Raw genomic sequence first — 27251 nt, 5'->3', positions numbered from 1 at the left:
TATGATTTTCATCTTGTTCTTAGTCCACGTGAATCTCCAACATCACCAAATCCGCCTTGGGGCCTTGCAAGTGTGTTCGGGCCGGAGTTCGATTTCACGGGATACGCTTCACACCACTTTGAGGACCCTTACCTCATGACCACAAACGATCAAGTTGAGCATACATTGAAGATGGTTTGTGAGATTCAAGGTCCGACAAGGGTTATTTTCCAACTTAGCACGTGGGTTTTGCATTGGATGACATCTATAGCCATCCTAACAAGATTGAGTCGAAGGCATGTAACTCGTCTTGTCACCATTCGTGCTTCAATTTGTGGGCAAATTGCTTTCAAGAGGAGGGGAATGATACGAACAAGAGGAGCCATTGGAGTAAAGCCATGAGTTTTTCTTGGCAATATGTGGTGGCATTAGATTTGGGGTTCATACTACCAACTCTTGTAGTATCATCCATTTCCATCCAGATTTGAGGACGAATCCTTCTCAAGTGGAGGGGACTGATGTGTGCACGGACCTTAGCCCAAGTAATGACCCAGTCCGAGTTCCATTGGGCCCAGTCACACGTGCACAAGCCAAGTTCTTCAAAGAATCCCTCCAAGCCCCTGTTCGAATTGTCCAAGACCAACATGGAGTCCATAGAGAAATTGAAGGCTTGGAGGGAGACAATCAAGTTATCTACACCACGATCCAAGCCCATGAAGAGTCAAGTGGGCCTCCGAGTGAGCTGGCCGAATAGGGCCTTAGGCTTTAGTGTTTAATTTATAGTTAGATTAGTTGTTCTAGTAGAGCATGGGCCGGCCCATCTTGATCCCAAGGTGGCCGAATTCCCCTTTTCCTTGTTTTCCTTAGGGTTTTTGTAACTCTTAGCCTATAAATAGGCTTGCTTTGTAAGGTTTTAGGTAGACGTTTTATAAATCAAATTACTTAGTTTTTCGATTTTCTTGCTCGTGTGAATTTCGAGCTTTACTTGCTTCTGGCAAGGGTGATTGAGCAATCTTGCATCTTGTCCTTGATTGTTCTACCGACCTATTCCCTGGCGTATTCACCTTCATCGGAGTCGTCGTTCTACAGCCTTTAATCAAATCGTGTCGTCCGTTTGATTCTAGGTCCAGCAATCCAAGCGTTGGACAACCTCGCTAGATCCTCGGGCAAACGTGCTACGTGTCTCGAAACGTGTTGATCGAGGACCGCAATAGTTGGCCTCAGAGCTTATGTGGAGGTTCCCTCATACGTCATGGCGAATACAGGACGCATAAAAGCTAGCCCACAACATTGTCTTCCTGATCCTAAGGGAGTAAAAGAAGTGCCATTACGTGGTGTAGATGAGCAATTGGACCTCGTCAAATCTCAATTGCTTGGTTGGTTTTATACCCGTTGCGGTGTCAAAGACAAAATTTGTAGCTTGGCCATTGATGGGAGTTGTGAAGTCAACCTTGCAACTGCTATCATGGTTGAGAAATTAAATCTTCCAACCATTGGTCATCTTCGACCGCACAAGTTGATGAGTACTCAAGGTGTTGTCTGGGTTACTAAGCACACACTTGTACCTATTCAAATCGGCAAATATGTGGACGAGGTGTTGTGTGATGTAGTCCCAATTCAAGTGACACGGGTTGTTGGGCAAAGCGTGGATGTCGAGGCCAGAAGTTAAATATGACGGACATACTAATAAGTATTCCTTCTTATTTAATAGTCGTCGTATTGCACTTGTATCACTTACTTATGACCAGTTTTGTATTGATCTAGCACACATGAAAAGTAAGGTTGAGCGTTATTGAATGGAGAAGCAGCTAGATGAGGGAATTGTGCCTGAAGAGATAAAACCCGAGGGAGTTGAATGCAATGAGATGAAAGGGTCAGCTGTTGAAATGGACAAGGAGATGGAAAAATCTGATGAGATGGGTGGTAAAAAGGAAGAAAAGAGAGAAAGTGGGCTGATCTTGAGCAACCCGGTGAAGGCCTATTATTTTCCCAACGAACTTACCTTGCTTTGTTTAGTGTTTCTTCTTGTATTCAGATCAAGCAAAGGCAAGTTGAGCTGATCTTGGTGTGTTCCATTCCAAAATCAATTGTAGACTTTGCAAGCTTCCATGTAGTTGGTACTCCAAGAGTTAAACCCCGTTTGTATCCATTCATGGAACAATGTCAACTGAAATCAGTCCACACCAAAGGGGAGTTGCTTCGAGCTCATCTTGATGGGAACACTCCACATTTTGTGGATGGTTGTGTACCAAGGGTTCGTTTAAAGAACAAGTACCTGAATGACCATTATGATTTTCATCTTGTTCTTAGTCCACGTGAATCTCCAACATCACCAAATCCGCCTTGGGGCCTTGCAAGTGTGTTCGGGCCGGAGTTCGATTTCACGGGATACGCTTCACACCACTTTGAGGACCCTTACCTCATGACCACAAACGATCAAGTTGAGCATACATTGAAGATGGTTTGTGAGATTCAAGGTCCGACAAGGGTTATTTTCCAACTTAGCACGTGGGTTTTGCATTGGATGACATCTATAGCCATCCTAACAAGATTGAGTCGAAGGCATGTAACTCGTCTTGTCACCATTCGTGCTTCAATTTGTGGGCAAATTGCTTTCAAGAGGAGGGGAATGATACGAACAAGAGGAGCCATTGGAGTAAAGCCATGAGTTTTTCTTGGCAATATGTGGTGGCATTAGATTTGGGGTTCATACTACCAACTCTTGTAGTATCATCCATTTCCATCCAGATTTGAGGACGAATCCTTCTCAAGTGGAGGGGACTGATGTGTGCACGGACCTTAGCCCAAGTAATGACCCAGTCCGAGTTCCATTGGGCCCAGTCACACGTGCACAAGCCAAGTTCTTCAAAGAATCCCTCCAAGCCCCTGTTCGAATTGTCCAAGACCAACATGGAGTCCATAGAGAAATTGAAGGCTTGGAGGGAGACAATCAAGTTATCTACACCACGATCCAAGCCCATGAAGAGTCAAGTGGGCCTCCGAGTGAGCTGGCCGAATAGGGCCTTAGGCTTTAGTGTTTAATTTATAGTTAGATTAGTTGTTCTAGTAGAGCATGGGCCGGCCCATCTTGATCCCAAGGTGGCCGAATTCCCCTTTTCCTTGTTTTCCTTAGGGTTTTTGTAACTCTTAGCCTATAAATAGGCTTGCTTTGTAAGGTTTTAGGTAGACGTTTTATAAATCAAATTACTTAGTTTTTCGATTTTCTTGCTCGTGTGAATTTCGAGCTTTACTTGCTTCTGGCAAGGGTGATTGAGCAATCTTGCATCTTGTCCTTGATTGTTCTACCGACCTATTCCCTGGCGTATTCACCTTCATCGGAGTCGTCGTTCTACAGCCTTTAATCAAATCGTGTCGTCCGTTTGATTCTAGGTCCAGCAATCCAAGCGTTGGACAACCTCGCTAGATCCTCGGGCAAACGTGCTACGTGTCTCGAAACGTGTTGATCGAGGACCGCAATAGTTGGCCTCAGAGCTTATGTGGAGGTTCCCTCATACGTCATGGCGAATACAGGACGCATAAAAGCTAGCCCACAACATTGTCTTCCTGATCCTAAGGGAGTAAAAGAAGTGCCATTACGTGGTGTAGATGAGCAATTGGACCTCGTCAAATCTCAATTGCTTGGTTGGTTTTATACCCGTTGCGGTGTCAAAGACAAAATTTGTAGCTTGGCCATTGATGGGAGTTGTGAAGTCAACCTTGCAACTGCTATCATGGTTGAGAAATTAAATCTTCCAACCATTGGTCATCTTCGACCGCACAAGTTGATGAGTACTCAAGGTGTTGTCTGGGTTACTAAGCACACACTTGTACCTATTCAAATCGGCAAATATGTGGACGAGGTGTTGTGTGATGTAGTCCCAATTCAAGTGACACGGGTTGTTGGGCAAAGCGTGGATGTCGAGGCCAGAAGTTAAATATGACGGACATACTAATAAGTATTCCTTCTTATTTAATAGTCGTCGTATTGCACTTGTATCACTTACTTATGACCAGTTTTGTATTGATCTAGCACACATGAAAAGTAAGGTTGAGCGTTATTGAATGGAGAAGCAGCTAGATGAGGGAATTGTGCCTGAAGAGATAAAACCCGAGGGAGTTGAATGCAATGAGATGAAAGGGTCAGCTGTTGAAATGGACAAGGAGATGGAAAAATCTGATGAGATGGGTGGTAAAAAGGAAGAAAAGAGAGAAAGTGGGCTGATCTTGAGCAACCCGGTGAAGGCCTATTATTTTCCCAACGAACTTACCTTGCTTTGTTTAGTGTTTCTTCTTGTATTCAGATCAAGCAAAGGCAAGTTGAGCTGATCTTGGTGTGTTCCATTCCAAAATCAATTGTAGACTTTGCAAGCTTCCATGTAGTTGGTACTCCAAGAGTTAAACCCCGTTTGTATCCATTCATGGAACAATGTCAACTGAAATCAGTCCACACCAAAGGGGAGTTGCTTCGAGCTCATCTTGATGGGAACACTCCACATTTTGTGGATGGTTGTGTACCAAGGGTTCGTTTAAAGAACAAGTACCTGAATGACCATTATGATTTTCATCTTGTTCTTAGTCCACGTGAATCTCCAACATCACCAAATCCGCCTTGGGGCCTTGCAAGTGTGTTCGGGCCGGAGTTCGATTTCACGGGATACGCTTCACACCACTTTGAGGACCCTTACCTCATGACCACAAACGATCAAGTTGAGCATACATTGAAGATGGTTTGTGAGATTCAAGGTCCGACAAGGGTTATTTTCCAACTTAGCACGTGGGTTTTGCATTGGATGACATCTATAGCCATCCTAACAAGATTGAGTCGAAGGCATGTAACTCGTCTTGTCACCATTCGTGCTTCAATTTGTGGGCAAATTGCTTTCAAGAGGAGGGGAATGATACGAACAAGAGGAGCCATTGGAGTAAAGCCATGAGTTTTTCTTGGCAATATGTGGTGGCATTAGATTTGGGGTTCATACTACCAACTCTTGTAGTATCATCCATTTCCATCCAGATTTGAGGACGAATCCTTCTCAAGTGGAGGGGACTGATGTGTGCACGGACCTTAGCCCAAGTAATGACCCAGTCCGAGTTCCATTGGGCCCAGTCACACGTGCACAAGCCAAGTTCTTCAAAGAATCCCTCCAAGCCCCTGTTCGAATTGTCCAAGACCAACATGGAGTCCATAGAGAAATTGAAGGCTTGGAGGGAGACAATCAAGTTATCTACACCACGATCCAAGCCCATGAAGAGTCAAGTGGGCCTCCGAGTGAGCTGGCCGAATAGGGCCTTAGGCTTTAGTGTTTAATTTATAGTTAGATTAGTTGTTCTAGTAGAGCATGGGCCGGCCCATCTTGATCCCAAGGTGGCCGAATTCCCCTTTTCCTTGTTTTCCTTAGGGTTTTTGTAACTCTTAGCCTATAAATAGGCTTGCTTTGTAAGGTTTTAGGTAGACGTTTTATAAATCAAATTACTTAGTTTTTCGATTTTCTTGCTCGTGTGAATTTCGAGCTTTACTTGCTTCTGGCAAGGGTGATTGAGCAATCTTGCATCTTGTCCTTGATTGTTCTACCGACCTATTCCCTGGCGTATTCACCTTCATCGGAGTCGTCGTTCTACAGCCTTTAATCAAATCGTGTCGTCCGTTTGATTCTAGGTCCAGCAATCCAAGCGTTGGACAACCTCGCTAGATCCTCGGGCAAACGTGCTACGTGTCTCGAAACGTGTTGATCGAGGACCGCAATAGTTGGCCTCAGAGCTTATGTGGAGGTTCCCTCATACGTCATGGCGAATACAGGACGCATAAAAGCTAGCCCACAACATTGTCTTCCTGATCCTAAGGGAGTAAAAGAAGTGCCATTACGTGGTGTAGATGAGCAATTGGACCTCGTCAAATCTCAATTGCTTGGTTGGTTTTATACCCGTTGCGGTGTCAAAGACAAAATTTGTAGCTTGGCCATTGATGGGAGTTGTGAAGTCAACCTTGCAACTGCTATCATGGTTGAGAAATTAAATCTTCCAACCATTGGTCATCTTCGACCGCACAAGTTGATGAGTACTCAAGGTGTTGTCTGGGTTACTAAGCACACACTTGTACCTATTCAAATCGGCAAATATGTGGACGAGGTGTTGTGTGATGTAGTCCCAATTCAAGTGACACGGGTTGTTGGGCAAAGCGTGGATGTCGAGGCCAGAAGTTAAATATGACGGACATACTAATAAGTATTCCTTCTTATTTAATAGTCGTCGTATTGCACTTGTATCACTTACTTATGACCAGTTTTGTATTGATCTAGCACACATGAAAAGTAAGGTTGAGCGTTATTGAATGGAGAAGCAGCTAGATGAGGGAATTGTGCCTGAAGAGATAAAACCCGAGGGAGTTGAATGCAATGAGATGAAAGGGTCAGCTGTTGAAATGGACAAGGAGATGGAAAAATCTGATGAGATGGGTGGTAAAAAGGAAGAAAAGAGAGAAAGTGGGCTGATCTTGAGCAACCCGGTGAAGGCCTATTATTTTCCCAACGAACTTACCTTGCTTTGTTTAGTGTTTCTTCTTGTATTCAGATCAAGCAAAGGCAAGTTGAGCTGATCTTGGTGTGTTCCATTCCAAAATCAATTGTAGACTTTGCAAGCTTCCATGTAGTTGGTACTCCAAGAGTTAAACCCCGTTTGTATCCATTCATGGAACAATGTCAACTGAAATCAGTCCACACCAAAGGGGAGTTGCTTCGAGCTCATCTTGATGGGAACACTCCACATTTTGTGGATGGTTGTGTACCAAGGGTTCGTTTAAAGAACAAGTACCTGAATGACCATTATGATTTTCATCTTGTTCTTAGTCCACGTGAATCTCCAACATCACCAAATCCGCCTTGGGGCCTTGCAAGTGTGTTCGGGCCGGAGTTCGATTTCACGGGATACGCTTCACACCACTTTGAGGACCCTTACCTCATGACCACAAACGATCAAGTTGAGCATACATTGAAGATGGTTTGTGAGATTCAAGGTCCGACAAGGGTTATTTTCCAACTTAGCACGTGGGTTTTGCATTGGATGACATCTATAGCCATCCTAACAAGATTGAGTCGAAGGCATGTAACTCGTCTTGTCACCATTCGTGCTTCAATTTGTGGGCAAATTGCTTTCAAGAGGAGGGGAATGATACGAACAAGAGGAGCCATTGGAGTAAAGCCATGAGTTTTTCTTGGCAATATGTGGTGGCATTAGATTTGGGGTTCATACTACCAACTCTTGTAGTATCATCCATTTCCATCCAGATTTGAGGACGAATCCTTCTCAAGTGGAGGGGACTGATGTGTGCACGGACCTTAGCCCAAGTAATGACCCAGTCCGAGTTCCATTGGGCCCAGTCACACGTGCACAAGCCAAGTTCTTCAAAGAATCCCTCCAAGCCCCTGTTCGAATTGTCCAAGACCAACATGGAGTCCATAGAGAAATTGAAGGCTTGGAGGGAGACAATCAAGTTATCTACACCACGATCCAAGCCCATGAAGAGTCAAGTGGGCCTCCGAGTGAGCTGGCCGAATAGGGCCTTAGGCTTTAGTGTTTAATTTATAGTTAGATTAGTTGTTCTAGTAGAGCATGGGCCGGCCCATCTTGATCCCAAGGTGGCCGAATTCCCCTTTTCCTTGTTTTCCTTAGGGTTTTTGTAACTCTTAGCCTATAAATAGGCTTGCTTTGTAAGGTTTTAGGTAGACGTTTTATAAATCAAATTACTTAGTTTTTCGATTTTCTTGCTCGTGTGAATTTCGAGCTTTACTTGCTTCTGGCAAGGGTGATTGAGCAATCTTGCATCTTGTCCTTGATTGTTCTACCGACCTATTCCCTGGCGTATTCACCTTCATCGGAGTCGTCGTTCTACAGCCTTTAATCAAATCGTGTCGTCCGTTTGATTCTAGGTCCAGCAATCCAAGCGTTGGACAACCTCGCTAGATCCTCGGGCAAACGTGCTACGTGTCTCGAAACGTGTTGATCGAGGACCGCAATAGTTGGCCTCAGAGCTTATGTGGAGGTTCCCTCATACGTCATGGCGAATACAGGACGCATAAAAGCTAGCCCACAACATTGTCTTCCTGATCCTAAGGGAGTAAAAGAAGTGCCATTACGTGGTGTAGATGAGCAATTGGACCTCGTCAAATCTCAATTGCTTGGTTGGTTTTATACCCGTTGCGGTGTCAAAGACAAAATTTGTAGCTTGGCCATTGATGGGAGTTGTGAAGTCAACCTTGCAACTGCTATCATGGTTGAGAAATTAAATCTTCCAACCATTGGTCATCTTCGACCGCACAAGTTGATGAGTACTCAAGGTGTTGTCTGGGTTACTAAGCACACACTTGTACCTATTCAAATCGGCAAATATGTGGACGAGGTGTTGTGTGATGCAGTCCCAATTCAAGTGACACGGGTTGTTGGGCAAAGCGTGGATGTCGAGGCCAGAAGTTAAATATGACGGACATACTAATAAGTATTCCTTCTTATTTAATAGTCGTCGTATTGCACTTGTATCACTTACTTATGACCAGTTTTGTATTGATCTAGCACACATGAAAAGTAAGGTTGAGCGTTATTGAATGGAGAAGCAGCTAGATGAGGGAATTGTGCCTGAAGAGATAAAACCCGAGGCAGTTGAATGCAATGAGATGAAAGGGTCAGCTGTTGAAATGGACAAGGAGATGGAAAAATCTGATGAGATGGGTGGTAAAAAGGAAGAAAAGAGAGAAAGTGGGCTGATCTTGAGCAACCCGGTGAAGGCCTATTATTTTCCCAACGAACTTACCTTGCTTTGTTTAGTGTTTCTTCTTGTATTCAGATCAAGCAAAGGCAAGTTGAGCTGATCTTGGTGTGTTCCATTCCAAAATCAATTGTAGACTTTGCAAGCTTCCATGTAGTTGGTACTCCAAGAGTTAAACCCCGTTTGTATCCATTCATGGAACAATGTCAACTGAAATCAGTCCACACCAAAGGGGAGTTGCTTCGAGCTCATCTTGATGGGAACACTCCACATTTTGTGGATGGTTGTGTACCAAGGGTTCGTTTAAAGAACAAGTACCTGAATGACCATTATGATTTTCATCTTGTTCTTAGTCCACGTGAATCTCCAACCTCACCAAATCCGCCTTGGGGCCTTGCAAGTGTGTTCGGGCCGGAGTTCGATTTCACGGGATACGCTTCACACCACTTTGAGGACCCTTACCTCATGACCACAAACGATCAAGTTGAGCATACATTGAAGATGGTTTGTGAGATTCAAGGTCCGACAAGGGTTATTTTCCAACTTAGCACGTGGGTTTTGCATTGGATGACATCTATAGCCATCCTAACAAGATTGAGTCGAAGGCATGTAACTCGTCTTGTCACCATTCGTGCTTCAATTTGTGGGCAAATTGCTTTCAAGAGGAGGGGAATGATACGAACAAGAGGAGCCATTGGAGTAAAGCCATGAGTTTTTCTTGGCAATATGTGGTGGCATTAGATTTGGGGTTCATACTACCAACTCTTGTAGTATCATCCATTTCCATCCAGATTTGAGGACGAATCCTTCTCAAGTGGAGGGGACTGATGTGTGCACGGACCTTAGCCCAAGTAATGACCCAGTCCGAGTTCCATTGGGCCCAGTCACACGTGCACAAGCCAAGTTCTTCAAAGAATCCCTCCAAGCCCCTGTTCGAATTGTCCAAGACCAACATGGAGTCCATAGAGAAATTGAAGGCTTGGAGGGAGACAATCAAGTTATCTACACCACGATCCAAGCCCATGAAGAGTCAAGTGGGCCTCCGAGTGAGCTGGCCGAATAGGGCCTTAGGCTTTAGTGTTTAATTTATAGTTAGATTAGTGGTTCTAGTAGAGCATGGGCCGGCCCATCTTGATCCCAAGGTGGCCGAATTCCCCTTTTCCTTGTTTTCCTTAGGGTTTTTGTAACTCTTAGCCTATAAATAGGCTTGCTTTGTAAGGTTTTAGGTAGACGTTTTATAAATCAAATTACTTAGTTTTTCGATTTTCTTGCTCGTGTGAATTTCGAGCTTTACTTGCTTCTGGCAAGGGTGATTGAGCAATCTTGCATCTTGTCCTTGATTGTTCTACCGACCTATTCCCTGGCGTATTCACCTTCATCGGAGTCGTCGTTCTACAGCCTTTAATCAAATCGTGTCGTCCGTTTGATTCTAGGTCCAGCAATCCAAGCGTTGGACAACCTCGCTAGATCCTCGGGCAAACGTGCTACGTGTCTCGAAACGTGTTGATCGAGGACCGCAATAGTTGGCCTCAGAGCTTATGTGGAGGTTCCCTCATACGTCATGGCGAATACAGGACGCATAAAAGCTAGCCCACAACATTGTCTTCCTGATCCTAAGGGAGTAAAAGAAGTGCCATTACGTGGTGTAGATGAGCAATTGGACCTCGTCAAATCTCAATTGCTTGGTTGGTTTTATACCCGTTGCGGTGTCAAAGACAAAATTTGTAGCTTGGCCATTGATGGGAGTTGTGAAGTCAACCTTGCAACTGCTATCATGGTTGAGAAATTAAATCTTCCAACCATTGGTCATCTTCGACCGCACAAGTTGATGAGTACTCAAGGTGTTGTCTGGGTTACTAAGCACACACTTGTACCTATTCAAATCGGCAAATATGTGGACGAGGTGTTGTGTGATGCAGTCCCAATTCAAGTGACACGGGTTGTTGGGCAAAGCGTGGATGTCGAGGCCAGAAGTTAAATATGACGGACATACTAATAAGTATTCCTTCTTATTTAATAGTCGTCGTATTGCACTTGTATCACTTACTTATGACCAGTTTTGTATTGATCTAGCACACATGAAAAGTAAGGTTGAGCGTTATTGAATGGAGAAGCAGCTAGATGAGGGAATTGTGCCTGAAGAGATAAAACCCGAGGCAGTTGAATGCAATGAGATGAAAGGGTCAGCTGTTGAAATGGACAAGGAGATGGAAAAATCTGATGAGATGGGTGGTAAAAAGGAAGAAAAGAGAGAAAGTGGGCTGATCTTGAGCAACCCGGTGAAGGCCTATTATTTTCCCAACGAACTTACCTTGCTCTGTTTAGTGTTTCTTCTTGTATTCAGATCAAGCAAAGGCAAGTTGAGCTGATCTTGGTGTGTTCCATTCCAAAATCAATTGTAGACTTTGCAAGCTTCCATGTAGTTGGTACTCCAAGAGTTAAACCCCGTTTGTATCCATTCATGGAACAATGTCAACTGAAATCAGTCCACACCAAAGGGGAGTTGCTTCGAGCTCATCTTGATGGGAACACTCCACATTTTGTGGATGGTTGTGTACCAAGGGTTCGTTTAAAGAACAAGTACCTGAATGACCATTATGATTTTCATCTTGTTCTTAGTCCACGTGAATCTCCAACATCACCAAATCCGCCTTGGGGCCTTGCAAGTGTGTTCGGGCCGGAGTTCGATTTCACGGGATACGCTTCACACCACTTTGAGGACCCTTACCTCATGACCACAAACGATCAAGTTGAGCATACATTGAAGATGGTTTGTGAGATTCAAGGTCCGACAAGGGTTATTTTCCAACTTAGCACGTGGGTTTTGCATTGGATGACATCTATAGCCATCCTAACAAGATTGAGTCGAAGGCATGTAACTCGTCTTGTCACCATTCGTGCTTCAATTTGTGGGCAAATTGCTTTCAAGAGGAGGGGAATGATACGAACAAGAGGAGCCATTGGAGTAAAGCCATGAGTTTTTCTTGGCAATATGTGGTGGCATTAGATTTGGGGTTCATACTACCAACTCTTGTAGTATCATCCATTTCCATCCAGATTTGAGGACGAATCCTTCTCAAGTGGAGGGGACTGATGTGTGCACGGACCTTAGCCCAAGTAATGACCCAGTCCGAGTTCCATTGGGCCCAGTCACACGTGCACAAGCCAAGTTCTTCAAAGAATCCCTCCAAGCCCCTGTTCGAATTGTCCAAGACCAACATGGAGTCCATAGAGAAATTGAAGGCTTGGAGGGAGACAATCAAGTTATCTACACCACGATCCAAGCCCATGAAGAGTCAAGTGGGCCTCCGAGTGAGCTGGCCGAATAGGGCCTTAGGCTTTAGTGTTTAATTTATAGTTAGATTAGTTGTTCTAGTAGAGCATGGGCCGGCCCATCTTGATCCCAAGGTGGCCGAATTCCCCTTTTCCTTGTTTTCCTTAGGGTTTTTGTAACTCTTAGCCTATAAATAGGCTTGCTTTGTAAGGTTTTAGGTAGACGTTTTATAAATCAAATTACTTAGTTTTTCGATTTTCTTGCTCGTGTGAATTTCGAGCTTTACTTGCTTCTGGCAAGGGTGATTGAGCAATCTTGCATCTTGTCCTTGATTGTTCTACCGACCTATTCCCTGGCGTATTCACCTTCATCGGAGTCGTCGTTCTACAGCCTTTAATCAAATCGTGTCGTCCGTTTGATTCTAGGTCCAGCAATCCAAGCGTTGGACAACCTCGCTAGATCCTCGGGCAAACGTGCTACGTGTCTCGAAACGTGTTGATCGAGGACCGCAATAGTTGGCCTCAGAGCTTATGTGGAGGTTCCCTCATACGTCATGGCGAATACAGGACGCATAAAAGCTAGCCCACAACATTGTCTTCCTGATCCTAAGGGAGTAAAAGAAGTGCCATTACGTGGTGTAGATGAGCAATTGGACCTCGTCAAATCTCAATTGCTTGGTTGGTTTTATACCCGTTGCGGTGTCAAAGACAAAATTTGTAGCTTGGCCATTGATGGGAGTTGTGAAGTCAACCTTGCAACTGCTATCATGGTTGAGAAATTAAATCTTCCAACCATTGGTCATCTTCGACCGCACAAGTTGATGAGTACTCAAGGTGTTGTCTGGGTTACTAAGCACACACTTGTACCTATTCAAATCGGCAAATATGTGGACGAGGTGTTGTGTGATGTAGTCCCAATTCAAGTGACACGGGTTGTTGGGCAAAGCGTGGATGTCGAGGCCAGAAGTTAAATATGACGGACATACTAATAAGTATTCCTTCTTATTTAATAGTCGTCGTATTGCACTTGTATCACTTACTTATGACCAGTTTTGTATTGATCTAGCACACATGAAAAGTAAGGTTGAGCGTTATTGAATGGAGAAGCAGCTAGATGAGGGAATTGTGCCTGAAGAGATAAAACCCGAGGGAGTTGAATGCAATGAGATGAAAGGGTCAGCTGTTGAAATGGACAAGGAGATGGAAAAATCTGATGAGATGGGTGGTAAAAAGGAAGAAAAGAGAGAAAGTGGGCTGATCTTGAGCAACCCGGTGAAGGCCTATTATTTTCCCAACGAACTTACCTTGCTTTGTTTAGTGTTTCTTCTTGTATTCAGATCAAGCAAAGGCAAGTTGAGCTGATCTTGGTGTGTTCCATTCCAAAATCAATTGTAGACTTTGCAAGCTTCCATGTAGTTGGTACTCCAAGAGTTAAACCCCGTTTGTATCCATTCATGGAACAATGTCAACTGAAATCAGTCCACACCAAAGGGGAGTTGCTTCGAGCTCATCTTGATGGGAACACTCCACATTTTGTGGATGGTTGTGTACCAAGGGTTCGTTTAAAGAACAAGTACCTGAATGACCATTATGATTTTCATCTTGTTCTTAGTCCACGTGAATCTCCAACATCACCAAATCCGCCTTGGGGCCTTGCAAGTGTGTTCGGGCCGGAGTTCGATTTCACGGGATACGCTTCACACCACTTTGAGGACCCTTACCTCATGACCACAAACGATCAAGTTGAGCATACATTGAAGATGGTTTGTGAGATTCAAGGTCCGACAAGGGTTATTTTCCAACTTAGCACGTGGGTTTTGCATTGGATGACATCTATAGCCATCCTAACAAGATTGAGTCGAAGGCATGTAACTCGTCTTGTCACCATTCGTGCTTCAATTTGTGGGCAAATTGCTTTCAAGAGGAGGGGAATGATACGAACAAGAGGAGCCATTGGAGTAAAGCCATGAGTTTTTCTTGGCAATATGTGGTGGCATTAGATTTGGGGTTCATACTACCAACTCTTGTAGTATCATCCATTTCCATCCAGATTTGAGGACGAATCCTTCTCAAGTGGAGGGGACTGATGTGTGCACGGACCTTAGCCCAAGTAATGACCCAGTCCGAGTTCCATTGGGCCCAGTCACACGTGCACAAGCCAAGTTCTTCAAAGAATCCCTCCAAGCCCCTGTTCGAATTGTCCAAGACCAACATGGAGTCCATAGAGAAATTGAAGGCTTGGAGGGAGACAATCAAGTTATCTACACCACGATCCAAGCCCATGAAGAGTCAAGTGGGCCTCCGAGTGAGCTGGCCGAATAGGGCCTTAGGCTTTAGTGTTTAATTTATAGTTAGATTAGTTGTTCTAGTAGAGCATGGGCCGGCCCATCTTGATCCCAAGGTGGCCGAATTCCCCTTTTCCTTGTTTTCCTTAGGGTTTTTGTAACTCTTAGCCTATAAATAGGCTTGCTTTGTAAGGTTTTAGGTAGACGTTTTATAAATCAAATTACTTAGTTTTTCGATTTTCTTGCTCGTGTGAATTTCGAGCTTTACTTGCTTCTGGCAAGGGTGATTGAGCAATCTTGCATCTTGTCCTTGATTGTTCTACCGACCTATTCCCTGGCGTATTCACCTTCATCGGAGTCGTCGTTCTACAGCCTTTAATCAAATCGTGTCGTCCGTTTGATTCTAGGTCCAGCAATCCAAGCGTTGGACAACCTCGCTAGATCCTCGGGCAAACGTGCTACGTGTCTCGAAACGTGTTGATCGAGGACCGCAATAGTTGGCCTCAGAGCTTATGTGGAGGTTCCCTCATACGTCATGGCGAATACAGGACGCATAAAAGCTAGCCCACAACATTGTCTTCCTGATCCTAAGGGAGTAAAAGAAGTGCCATTACGTGGTGTAGATGAGCAATTGGACCTCGTCAAATCTCAATTGCTTGGTTGGTTTTATACCCGTTGCGGTGTCAAAGACAAAATTTGTAGCTTGGCCATTGATGGGAGTTGTGAAGTCAACCTTGCAACTGCTATCATGGTTGAGAAATTAAATCTTCCAACCATTGGTCATCTTCGACCGCACAAGTTGATGAGTACTCAAGGTGTTGTCTGGGTTACTAAGCACACACTTGTACCTATTCAAATCGGCAAATATGTGGACGAGGTGTTGTGTGATGTAGTCCCAATTCAAGTGACACGGGTTGTTGGGCAAAGCGTGGATGTCGAGGCCAGAAGTTAAATATGACGGACATACTAATAAGTATTCCTTCTTATTTAATAGTCGTCGTATTGCACTTGTATCACTTACTTATGACCAGTTTTGTATTGATCTAGCACACATGAAAAGTAAGGTTGAGCGTTATTGAATGGAGAAGCAGCTAGATGAGGGAATTGTGCCTGAAGAGATAAAACCCGAGGGAGTTGAATGCAATGAGATGAAAGGGTCAGCTGTTGAAATGGACAAGGAGATGGAAAAATCTGATGAGATGGGTGGTAAAAAGGAAGAAAAGAGAGAAAGTGGGCTGATCTTGAGCAACCCGGTGAAGGCCTATTATTTTCCCAACGAACTTACCTTGCTTTGTTTAGTGTTTCTTCTTGTATTCAGATCAAGCAAAGGCAAGTTGAGCTGATCTTGGTGTGTTCCATTCCAAAATCAATTGTAGACTTTGCAAGCTTCCATGTAGTTGGTACTCCAAGAGTTAAACCCCGTTTGTATCCATTCATGGAACAATGTCAACTGAAATCAGTCCACACCAAAGGGGAGTTGCTTCGAGCTCATCTTGATGGGAACACTCCACATTTTGTGGATGGTTGTGTACCAAGGGTTCGTTTAAAGAACAAGTACCTGAATGACCATTATGATTTTCATCTTGTTCTTAGTCCACGTGAATCTCCAACATCACCAAATCCGCCTTGGGGCCTTGCAAGTGTGTTCGGGCCGGAGTTCGATTTCACGGGATACGCTTCACACCACTTTGAGGACCCTTACCTCATGACCACAAACGATCAAGTTGAGCATACATTGAAGATGGTTTGTGAGATTCAAGGTCCGACAAGGGTTATTTTCCAACTTAGCACGTGGGTTTTGCATTGGATGACATCTATAGCCATCCTAACAAGATTGAGTCGAAGGCATGTAACTCGTCTTGTCACCATTCGTGCTTCAATTTGTGGGCAAATTGCTTTCAAGAGGAGGGGAATGATACGAACAAGAGGAGCCATTGGAGTAAAGCCATGAGTTTTTCTTGGCAATATGTGGTGGCATTAGATTTGGGGTTCATACTACCAACTCTTGTAGTATCATCCATTTCCATCCAGATTTGAGGACGAATCCTTCTCAAGTGGAGGGGACTGATGTGTGCACGGACCTTAGCCCAAGTAATGACCCAGTCCGAGTTCCATTGGGCCCAGTCACACGTGCACAAGCCAAGTTCTTCAAAGAATCCCTCCAAGCCCCTGTTCGAATTGTCCAAGACCAACATGGAGTCCATAGAGAAATTGAAGGCTTGGAGGGAGACAATCAAGTTATCTACACCACGATCCAAGCCCATGAAGAGTCAAGTGGGCCTCCGAGTGAGCTGGCCGAATAGGGCCTTAGGCTTTAGTGTTTAATTTATAGTTAGATTAGTTGTTCTAGTAGAGCATGGGCCGGCCCATCTTGATCCCAAGGTGGCCGAATTCCCCTTTTCCTTGTTTTCCTTAGGGTTTTTGTAACTCTTAGCCTATAAATAGGCTTGCTTTGTAAGGTTTTAGGTAGACGTTTTATAAATCAAATTACTTAGTTTTTCGATTTTCTTGCTCGTGTGAATTTCGAGCTTTACTTGCTTCTGGCAAGGGTGATTGAGCAATCTTGCATCTTGTCCTTGATTGTTCTACCGACCTATTCCCTGGCGTATTCACCTTCATCGGAGTCGTCGTTCTACAGCCTTTAATCAAATCGTGTCGTCCGTTTGATTCTAGGTCCAGCAATCCAAGCGTTGGACAACCTCGCTAGATCCTCGGGCAAACGTGCTACGTGTCTCGAAACGTGTTGATCGAGGACCGCAATAGTTGGCCTCAGAGCTTATGTGGAGGTTCCCTCATACGTCATGGCGAATACAGGACGCATAAAAGCTAGCCCACAACATTGTCTTCCTGATCCTAAGGGAGTAAAAGAAGTGCCATTACGTGGTGTAGATGAGCAATTGGACCTCGTCAAATCTCAATTGCTTGGTTGGTTTTATACCCGTTGCGGTGTCAAAGACAAAATTTGTAGCTTGGCCATTGATGGGAGTTGTGAAGTCAACCTTGCAACTGCTATCATGGTTGAGAAATTAAATCTTCCAACCATTGGTCATCTTCGACCGCACAAGTTGATGAGTACTCAAGGTGTTGTCTGGGTTACTAAGCACACACTTGTACCTATTCAAATCGGCAAATATGTGGACGAGGTGTTGTGTGATGTAGTCCCAATTCAAGTGACACGGGTTGTTGGGCAAAGCGTGGATGTCGAGGCCAGAAGTTAAATATGACGGACATACTAATAAGTATTCCTTCTTATTTAATAGTCGTCGTATTGCACTTGTATCACTTACTTATGACCAGTTTTGTATTGATCTAGCACACATGAAAAGTAAGGTTGAGCGTTATTGAATGGAGAAGCAGCTAGATGAGGGAATTGTGCCTGAAGAGATAAAACCCGAGGGAGTTGAATGCAATGAGATGAAAGGGTCAGCTGTTGAAATGGACAAGGAGATGGAAAAATCTGATGAGATGGGTGGTAAAAAGGAAGAAAAGAGAGAAAGTGGGCTGATCTTGAGCAACCCGGTGAAGGCCTATTATTTTCCCAACGAACTTACCTTGCTTTGTTTAGTGTTTCTTCTTGTATTCAGATCAAGCAAAGGCAAGTTGAGCTGATCTTGGTGTGTTCCATTCCAAAATCAATTGTAGACTTTGCAAGCTTCCATGTAGTTGGTACTCCAAGAGTTAAACCCCGTTTGTATCCATTCATGGAACAATGTCAACTGAAATCAGTCCACACCAAAGGGGAGTTGCTTCGAGCTCATCTTGATGGGAACACTCCACATTTTGTGGATGGTTGTGTACCAAGGGTTCGTTTAAAGAACAAGTACCTGAATGACCATTATGATTTTCATCTTGTTCTTAGTCCACGTGAATCTCCAACATCACCAAATCCGCCTTGGGGCCTTGCAAGTGTGTTCGGGCCGGAGTTCGATTTCACGGGATACGCTTCACACCACTTTGAGGACCCTTACCTCATGACCACAAACGATCAAGTTGAGCATACATTGAAGATGGTTTGTGAGATTCAAGGTCCGACAAGGGTTATTTTCCAACTTAGCACGTGGGTTTTGCATTGGATGACATCTATAGCCATCCTAACAAGATTGAGTCGAAGGCATGTAACTCGTCTTGTCACCATTCGTGCTTCAATTTGTGGGCAAATTGCTTTCAAGAGGAGGGGAATGATACGAACAAGAGGAGCCATTGGAGTAAAGCCATGAGTTTTTCTTGGCAATATGTGGTGGCATTAGATTTGGGGTTCATACTACCAACTCTTGTAGTATCATCCATTTCCATCCAGATTTGAGGACGAATCCTTCTCAAGTGGAGGGGACTGATGTGTGCACGGACCTTAGCCCAAGTAATGACCCAGTCCGAGTTCCATTGGGCCCAGTCACACGTGCACAAGCCAAGTTCTTCAAAGAATCCCTCCAAGCCCCTGTTCGAATTGTCCAAGACCAACATGGAGTCCATAGAGAAATTGAAGGCTTGGAGGGAGACAATCAAGTTATCTACACCACGATCCAAGCCCATGAAGAGTCAAGTGGGCCTCCGAGTGAGCTGGCCGAATAGGGCCTTAGGCTTTAGTGTTTAATTTATAGTTAGATTAGTTGTTCTAGTAGAGCATGGGCCGGCCCATCTTGATCCCAAGGTGGCCGAATTCCCCTTTTCCTTGTTTTCCTTAGGGTTTTTGTAACTCTTAGCCTATAAATAGGCTTGCTTTGTAAGGTTTTAGGTAGACGTTTTATAAATCAAATTACTTAGTTTTTCGATTTTCTTGCTCGTGTGAATTTCGAGCTTTACTTGCTTCTGGCAAGGGTGATTGAGCAATCTTGCATCTTGTCCTTGATTGTTCTACCGACCTATTCCCTGGCGTATTCACCTTCATCGGAGTCGTCGTTCTACAGCCTTTAATCAAATCGTGTCGTCCGTTTGATTCTAGGTCCAGCAATCCAAGCGTTGGACAACCTCGCTAGATCCTCGGGCAAACGTGCTACGTGTCTCGAAACGTGTTGATCGAGGACCGCAATAGTTGGCCTCAGAGCTTATGTGGAGGTTCCCTCATACGTCATGGCGAATACAGGACGCATAAAAGCTAGCCCACAACATTGTCTTCCTGATCCTAAGGGAGTAAAAGAAGTGCCATTACGTGGTGTAGATGAGCAATTGGACCTCGTCAAATCTCAATTGCTTGGTTGGTTTTATACCCGTTGCGGTGTCAAAGACAAAATTTTGTATTCAGATCAAGCAAAGGCAAGTTGAGCTGATCTTGGTGTGTTCCATTCCAAAATCAATTGTAGACTTTGCAAGCTTCCATGTAGTTGGTACTCCAAGAGTTAAACCCCGTTTGTATCCATTCATGGAACAATGTCAACTGAAATCAGTCCACACCAAAGGGGAGTTGCTTCGAGCTCATCTTGATGGGAACACTCCACATTTTGTGGATGGTTGTGTACCAAGGGTTCGTTTAAAGAACAAGTACCTGAATGACCATTATGATTTTCATCTTGTTCTTAGTCCACGTGAATCTCCAACATCACCAAATCCGCCTTGGGGCCTTGCAAGTGTGTTCGGGCCGGAGTTCGATTTCACGGGATACGCTTCACACCACTTTGAGGACCCTTACCTCATGACCACAAACGATCAAGTTGAGCATACATTGAAGATGGTTTGTGAGATTCAAGGTCCGACAAGGGTTATTTTCCAACTTAGCACGTGGGTTTTGCATTGGATGACATCTATAGCCATCCTAACAAGATTGAGTCGAAGGCATGTAACTCGTCTTGTCACCATTCGTGCTTCAATTTGTGGGCAAATTGCTTTCAAGAGGAGGGGAATGATACGAACAAGAGGAGCCATTGGAGTAAAGCCATGAGTTTTTCTTGGCAATATGTGGTGGCATTAGATTTGGGGTTCATACTACCAACTCTTGTAGTATCATCCATTTCCATCCAGATTTGAGGACGAATCCTTCTCAAGTGGAGGGGACTGATGTGTGCACGGACCTTAGCCCAAGTAATGACCCAGTCCGAGTTCCATTGGGCCCAGTCACACGTGCACAAGCCAAGTTCTTCAAAGAATCCCTCCAAGCCCCTGTTCGAATTGTCCAAGACCAACATGGAGTCCATAGAGAAATTGAAGGCTTGGAGGGAGACAATCAAGTTATCTACACCACGATCCAAGCCCATGAAGAGTCAAGTGGGCCTCCGAGTGAGCTGGCCGAATAGGGCCTTAGGCTTTAGTGTTTAATTTATAGTTAGATTAGTTGTTCTAGTAGAGCATGGGCCGGCCCATCTTGATCCCAAGGTGGCCGAATTCCCCTTTTCCTTGTTTTCCTTAGGGTTTTTGTAACTCTTAGCCTATAAATAGGCTTGCTTTGTAAGGTTTTAGGTAGACGTTTTATAAATCAAATTACTTAGTTTTTCGATTTTCTTGCTCGTGTGAATTTCGAGCTTTACTTGCTTCTGGCAAGGGTGATTGAGCAATCTTGCATCTTGTCCTTGATTGTTCTACCGACCTATTCCCTGGCGTATTCACCTTCATCGGAGTCGTCGTTCTACAGCCTTTAATCAAATCGTGTCGTCCGTTTGATTCTAGGTCCAGCAATCCAAGCGTTGGACAACCTCGCTAGATCCTCGGGCAAACGTGCTACGTGTCTCGAAACGTGTTGATCGAGGACCGCAATAGTTGGCCTCAGAGCTTATGTGGAGGTTCCCTCATACGTCATGGCGAATACAGGACGCATAAAAGCTAGCCCACAACATTGTCTTCCTGATCCTAAGGGAGTAAAAGAAGTGCCATTACGTGGTGTAGATGAGCAATTGGACCTCGTCAAATCTCAATTGCTTGGTTGGTTTTATACCCGTTGCGGTGTCAAAGACAAAATTTGTAGCTTGGCCATTGATGGGAGTTGTGAAGTCAACCTTGCAACTGCTGACTGGGCCCAATGGAACTCGGACTGGGTCATTACTTGGGCTAAGGTCCGTGCACACATCAGTCCCCTCCACTTGAGAAGGATTCGTCCTCAAATCTGGATGGAAATGGATGATACTACAAGAGTTGGTAGTATGAACCCCAAATCTAATGCCACCACATATTGCCAAGAAAAACTCATGGCTTTACTCCAATGGCTCCTCTTGTTCGTATCATTCCCCTCCTCTTGAAAGCAATTTGCCCACAAATTGAAGCACGAATGGTGACAAGACGAGTTACATGCCTTCGACTCAATCTTGTTAGGATGGCTATAGATGTCATCCAATGCAAAACCCACGTGCTAAGTTGGAAAATAACCCTTGTCGGACCTTGAATCTCACAAACCATCTTCAATGTATGCTCAACTTGATCGTTTGTGGTCATGAGGTAAGGGTCCTCAAAGTGGTGTGAAGCGTATCCCGTGAAATCGAACTCCGGCCCGAACACACTTGCAAGGCCCCAAGGCGGATTTGGTGATGTTGGAGATTCACGTGGACTAAGAACAAGATGAAAATCATAATGGTCATTCAGGTACTTGTTCTTTAAACGAACCCTTGGTACACAACCATCCACAAAATGTGGAGTGTTCCCATCAAGATGAGCTCGAAGCAACTCCCCTTTGGTGTGGACTGATTTCAGTCGACATTGTTCCATGAATGGATACAAACGGGGTTTAACTCTTGGAGTACCAACTACATGGAAGCTTGCAAAGTCTACAATTGATTTTGGAATGGAACACACCAAGATCAGCTCAACTTGCCTTTGCTTGATCTGAATACAAGAAGAAACACTAAACAAAGCAAGGTAAGTTCGTTGGGAAAATAATAGGCCTTCACCGGGTTGCTCAAGATCAGCCCACTTTCTCTCTTTCCTTCCTTTTTACCACCCATCTCATCAGATTTTTCCATCTCCTTGTCCATTTCAACAGCTGACCCTTTCATCTCATTGCATTCAACTCCCTCGGGTTTTATCTCTTCAGGCACAATTCCCTCATCTAGCTGCTTCTCCATTCAATAACGCTCAACCTTACTTTTCATGTGTGCTAGATCAATACAAAACTGGTCATAAGTAAGTGATACAAGTGCAATACGACGACTATTAAATAAGAAGGAATACTTATTAGTATGTCCGTCATATTTAACTTCTGGCCTCGACATCCACGCTTTGCCCAACAACCCGTGTCACTTGAATTGGGACTACATCACACAACACCTCGTCCACATATTTGCCGATTTGAATAGGTACAAGTGTGTGCTTAGTAATCTAATGCCACCACATATTGCCAAGAAAAACTCATGGCTTTACTCCAATGGCTCCTCTTGTTCGTATCATTCCCCTCCTCTTGAAAGCAATTTGCCCACAAATTGAAGCACGAATGGTGACAAGACGAGTTACATGCCTTCGACTCAATCTTGTTAGGATGGCTATAGATGTCATCCAATGCAAAACCCACGTGCTAAGTTGGAAAATAACCCTTGTCGGACCTTGAATCTCACAAACCATCTTCAATGTATGCTCAACTTGATCGTTTGTGGTCATGAGGTAAGGGTCCTCAAAGTGGTGTGAAGCGTATCCCGTGAAATCGAACTCCGGCCCGAACACACTTGCAAGGCCCCAAGGCGGATTTGGTGATGTTGGAGATTCACGTGGACTAAGAACAAGATGAAAATCATAATGGTCATTCAGGTACTTGTTCTTTAAACGAACCCTTGGTACACAACCATCCACAAAATGTGGAGTGTTCCCATCAAGATGAGCTCGAAGCAACTCCCCTTTGGTGTGGACTGATTTCAGTCGACATTGTTCCATGAATGGATACAAACGGGGTTTAACTCTTGGAGTACCAACTACATGGAAGCTTGCAAAGTCTACAATTGATTTTGGAATGGAACACACCAAGATCAGCTCAACTTGCCTTTGCTTGATCTGAATACAAGAAGAAACACTAAACAAAGCAAGGTAAGTTCGTTGGGAAAATAATAGGCCTTCACCGGGTTGCTCAAGATCAGCCCACTTTCTCTCTTTCCTTCCTTTTTACCACCCATCTCATCAGATTTTTCCATCTCCTTGTCCATTTCAACAGCTGACCCTTTCATCTCATTGCATTCAACTCCCTCGGGTTTTATCTCTTCAGGCACAATTCCCTCATCTAGCTGCTTCTCCATTCAATAACGCTCAACCTTACTTTTCATGTGTGCTAGATCAATACAAAACTGGTCATAAGTAAGTGATACAAGTGCAATACGACGACTATTAAATAAGAAGGAATACTTATTAGTATGTCCGTCATATTTAACTTCTGGCCTCGACATCCACGCTTTGCCCAACAACCCGTGTCACTTGAATTGGGACTACATCACACAACACCTCGTCCACATATTTGCCGATTTGAATAGGTACAAGTGTGTGCTTAGTAACCCAGACAACACCTTGAGTACTCATCAACTTGTGCGGTCGAAGATGACCAATGGTTGGAAGATTTAATTTCTCAACCATGATAGCAGTTGCAAGGTTGACTTCACAACTCCCATCAATGGCCAAGCTACAAATTTTGTCTTTGACACCGCAACGGGTATAAAACCAACCAAGCAATTGAGATTTGACGAGGTCCAATTGCTCATCTACACCACGTAATGGCACTTCTTTTACTCCCTTAGGATCAGGAAGACAATGTTGTGGGCTAGCTTTTATGCGTCCTGTATTCGCCATGACGTATGAGGGAACCTCCACATAAGCTCTGAGGCCAACTATTGCGGTCCTCGATCAACACGTTTCGAGACACGTAGCACGTTTGCCCGAGGATCTAGCGAGGTTGTCCAACGCTTGGATTGCTGGACCTAGAATCAAACGGACGACACGATTTGATTAAAGGCTGTAGAACGACGACTCCGATGAGGGTGAATACGCCAGGGAATAGGTCGGTAGAACAATCAAGGACAAGATGCAAGATTGCTCAATCACCCTTGCCAGAAGCAAGTAAAGCTCGAAATTCACACGAGCAAGAAAATCGAAAAACTAAGTAATTTGATTTATAAAACGTCTACCTAAAACCTTACAAAGCAAGCCTATTTATAGGCTAAGAGTTACAAAAACCCTAAGGAAAACAAGGAAAAGGGGAATTCGGCCACCTTGGGATCAAGATGGGCCGGCCCATGCTCTACTAGAACAACTAATCTAACTATAAATTAAACACTAAAGCCTAAGGCCCTATTCGGCCAGCTCACTCGGAGGCCCACTTGACTCTTCATGGGCTTGGATCGTGGTGTAGATAACTTGATTGTCTCCCTCCAAGCCTTCAATTTCTCTATGGACTCCATGTTGGTCTTGGACAATTCGAACAGGGGCTTGGAGGGATTCTTTGAAGAACTTGGCTTGTGCACGTGTGACTGGGCCCAATGGAACTCGGACTGGGTCATTACTTGGGCTAAGGTCCGTGCACACATCAGTCCCCTCCACTTGAGAAGGATTCGTCCTCAAATCTGGATGGAAATGGATGATACTACAAGAGTTGGTAGTATGAACCCCAAATCTAATGCCACCACATATTGCCAAGAAAAACTCATGGCTTTACTCCAATGGCTCCTCTTGTTCGTATCATTCCCCTCCTCTTGAAAGCAATTTGCCCACAAATTGAAGCACGAATGGTGACAAGACGAGTTACATGCCTTCGACTCAATCTTGTTAGGATGGCTATAGATGTCATCCAATGCAAAACCCACGTGCTAAGTTGGAAAATAACCCTTGTCGGACCTTGAATCTCACAAACCATCTTCAATGTATGCTCAACTTGATCGTTTGTGGTCATGAGGTAAGGGTCCTCAAAGTGGTGTGAAGCGTATCCCGTGAAATCGAACTCCGGCCCGAACACACTTGCAAGGCCCCAAGGCGGATTTGGTGATGTTGGAGATTCACGTGGACTAAGAACAAGATGAAAATCATAATGGTCATTCAGGTACTTGTTCTTTAAACGAACCCTTGGTACACAACCATCCACAAAATGTGGAGTGTTCCCATCAAGATGAGCTCGAAGCAACTCCCCTTTGGTGTGGACTGATTTCAGTCGACATTGTTCCATGAATGGATACAAACGGGGTTTAACTCTTGGAGTACCAACTACATGGAAGCTTGCAAAGTCTACAATTGATTTTGGAATGGAACACACCAAGATCAGCTCAACTTGCCTTTGCTTGATCTGAATACAAGAAGAAACACTAAACAAAGCAAGGTAAGTTCGTTGGGAAAATAATAGGCCTTCACCGGGTTGCTCAAGATCAGCCCACTTTCTCTCTTTCCTTCCTTTTTACCACCCATCTCATCAGATTTTTCCATCTCCTTGTCCATTTCAACAGCTGACCCTTTCATCTCATTGCATTCAACTCCCTCGGGTTTTATCTCTTCAGGCACAATTCCCTCATCTAGCTGCTTCTCCATTCAATAACGCTCAACCTTACTTTTCATGTGTGCTAGATCAATACAAAACTGGTCATAAGTAAGTGATACAAGTGCAATACGACGACTATTAAATAAGAAGGAATACTTATTAGTATGTCCGTCATATTTAACTTCTGGCCTCGACATCCACGCTTTGCCCAACAACCCGTGTCACTTGAATTGGGACTACATCACACAACACCTCGTCCACATATTTGCCGATTTGAATAGGTACAAGTGTGTGCTTAGTAACCCAGACAACACCTTGAGTACTCATCAACTTGTGCGGTCGAAGATGACCAATGGTTGGAAGATTTAATTTCTCAACCATGATAGCAGTTGCAAGGTTGACTTCACAACTCCCATCAATGGCCAAGCTACAAATTTTGTCTTTGACACCGCAACGGGTATAAAACCAACCAAGCAATTGAGATTTGACGAGGTCCAATTGCTCATCTACACCACGTAATGGCACTTCTTTTACTCCCTTAGGATCAGGAAGACAATGTTGTGGGCTAGCTTTTATGCGTCCTGTATTCGCCATGACGTATGAGGGAACCTCCACATAAGCTCTGAGGCCAACTATTGCGGTCCTCGATCAACACGTTTCGAGACACGTAGCACGTTTGCCCGAGGATCTAGCGAGGTTGTCCAACGCTTGGATTGCTGGACCTAGAATCAAACGGACGACACGATTTGATTAAAGGCTGTAGAACGACGACTCCGATGAGGGTGAATACGCCAGGGAATAGGTCGGTAGAACAATCAAGGACAAGATGCAAGATTGCTCAATCACCCTTGCCAGAAGCAAGTAAAGCTCGAAATTCACACGAGCAAGAAAATCGAAAAACTAAGTAATTTGATTTATAAAACGTCTACCTAAAACCTTACAAAGCAAGCCTATTTATAGGCTAAGAGTTACAAAAACCCTAAGGAAAACAAGGAAAAGGGGAATTCGGCCACCTTGGGATCAAGATGGGCCGGCCCATGCTCTACTAGAACAACTAATCTAACTATAAATTAAACACTAAAGCCTAAGGCCCTATTCGGCCAGCTCACTCGGAGGCCCACTTGACTCTTCATGGGCTTGGATCGTGGTGTAGATAACTTGATTGTCTCCCTCCAAGCCTTCAATTTCTCTATGGACTCCATGTTGGTCTTGGACAATTCGAACAGGGGCTTGGAGGGATTCTTTGAAGAACTTGGCTTGTGCACGTGTGACTGGGCCCAATGGAACTCGGACTGGGTCATTACTTGGGCTAAGGTCCGTGCACACATCAGTCCCCTCCACTTGAGAAGGATTCGTCCTCAAATCTGGATGGAAATGGATGATACTACAAGAGTTGGTAGTATGAACCCCAAATCTAATGCCACCACATATTGCCAAGAAAAACTCATGGCTTTACTCCAATGGCTCCTCTTGTTCGTATCATTCCCCTCCTCTTGAAAGCAATTTGCCCACAAATTGAAGCACGAATGGTGACAAGACGAGTTACATGCCTTCGACTCAATCTTGTTAGGATGGCTATAGATGTCATCCAATGCAAAACCCACGTGCT

This window comes from Coffea arabica, chromosome 11e (assembly GCF_036785885.1).
Source record: "Coffea arabica cultivar ET-39 chromosome 11e, Coffea Arabica ET-39 HiFi, whole genome shotgun sequence".
Taxonomy (NCBI): Eukaryota; Viridiplantae; Streptophyta; class Magnoliopsida; order Gentianales; family Rubiaceae; genus Coffea; species Coffea arabica.
The sequence above is the reverse complement of the archived record's forward strand: the minus strand, read 5'-3'. Positions refer to the sequence as shown.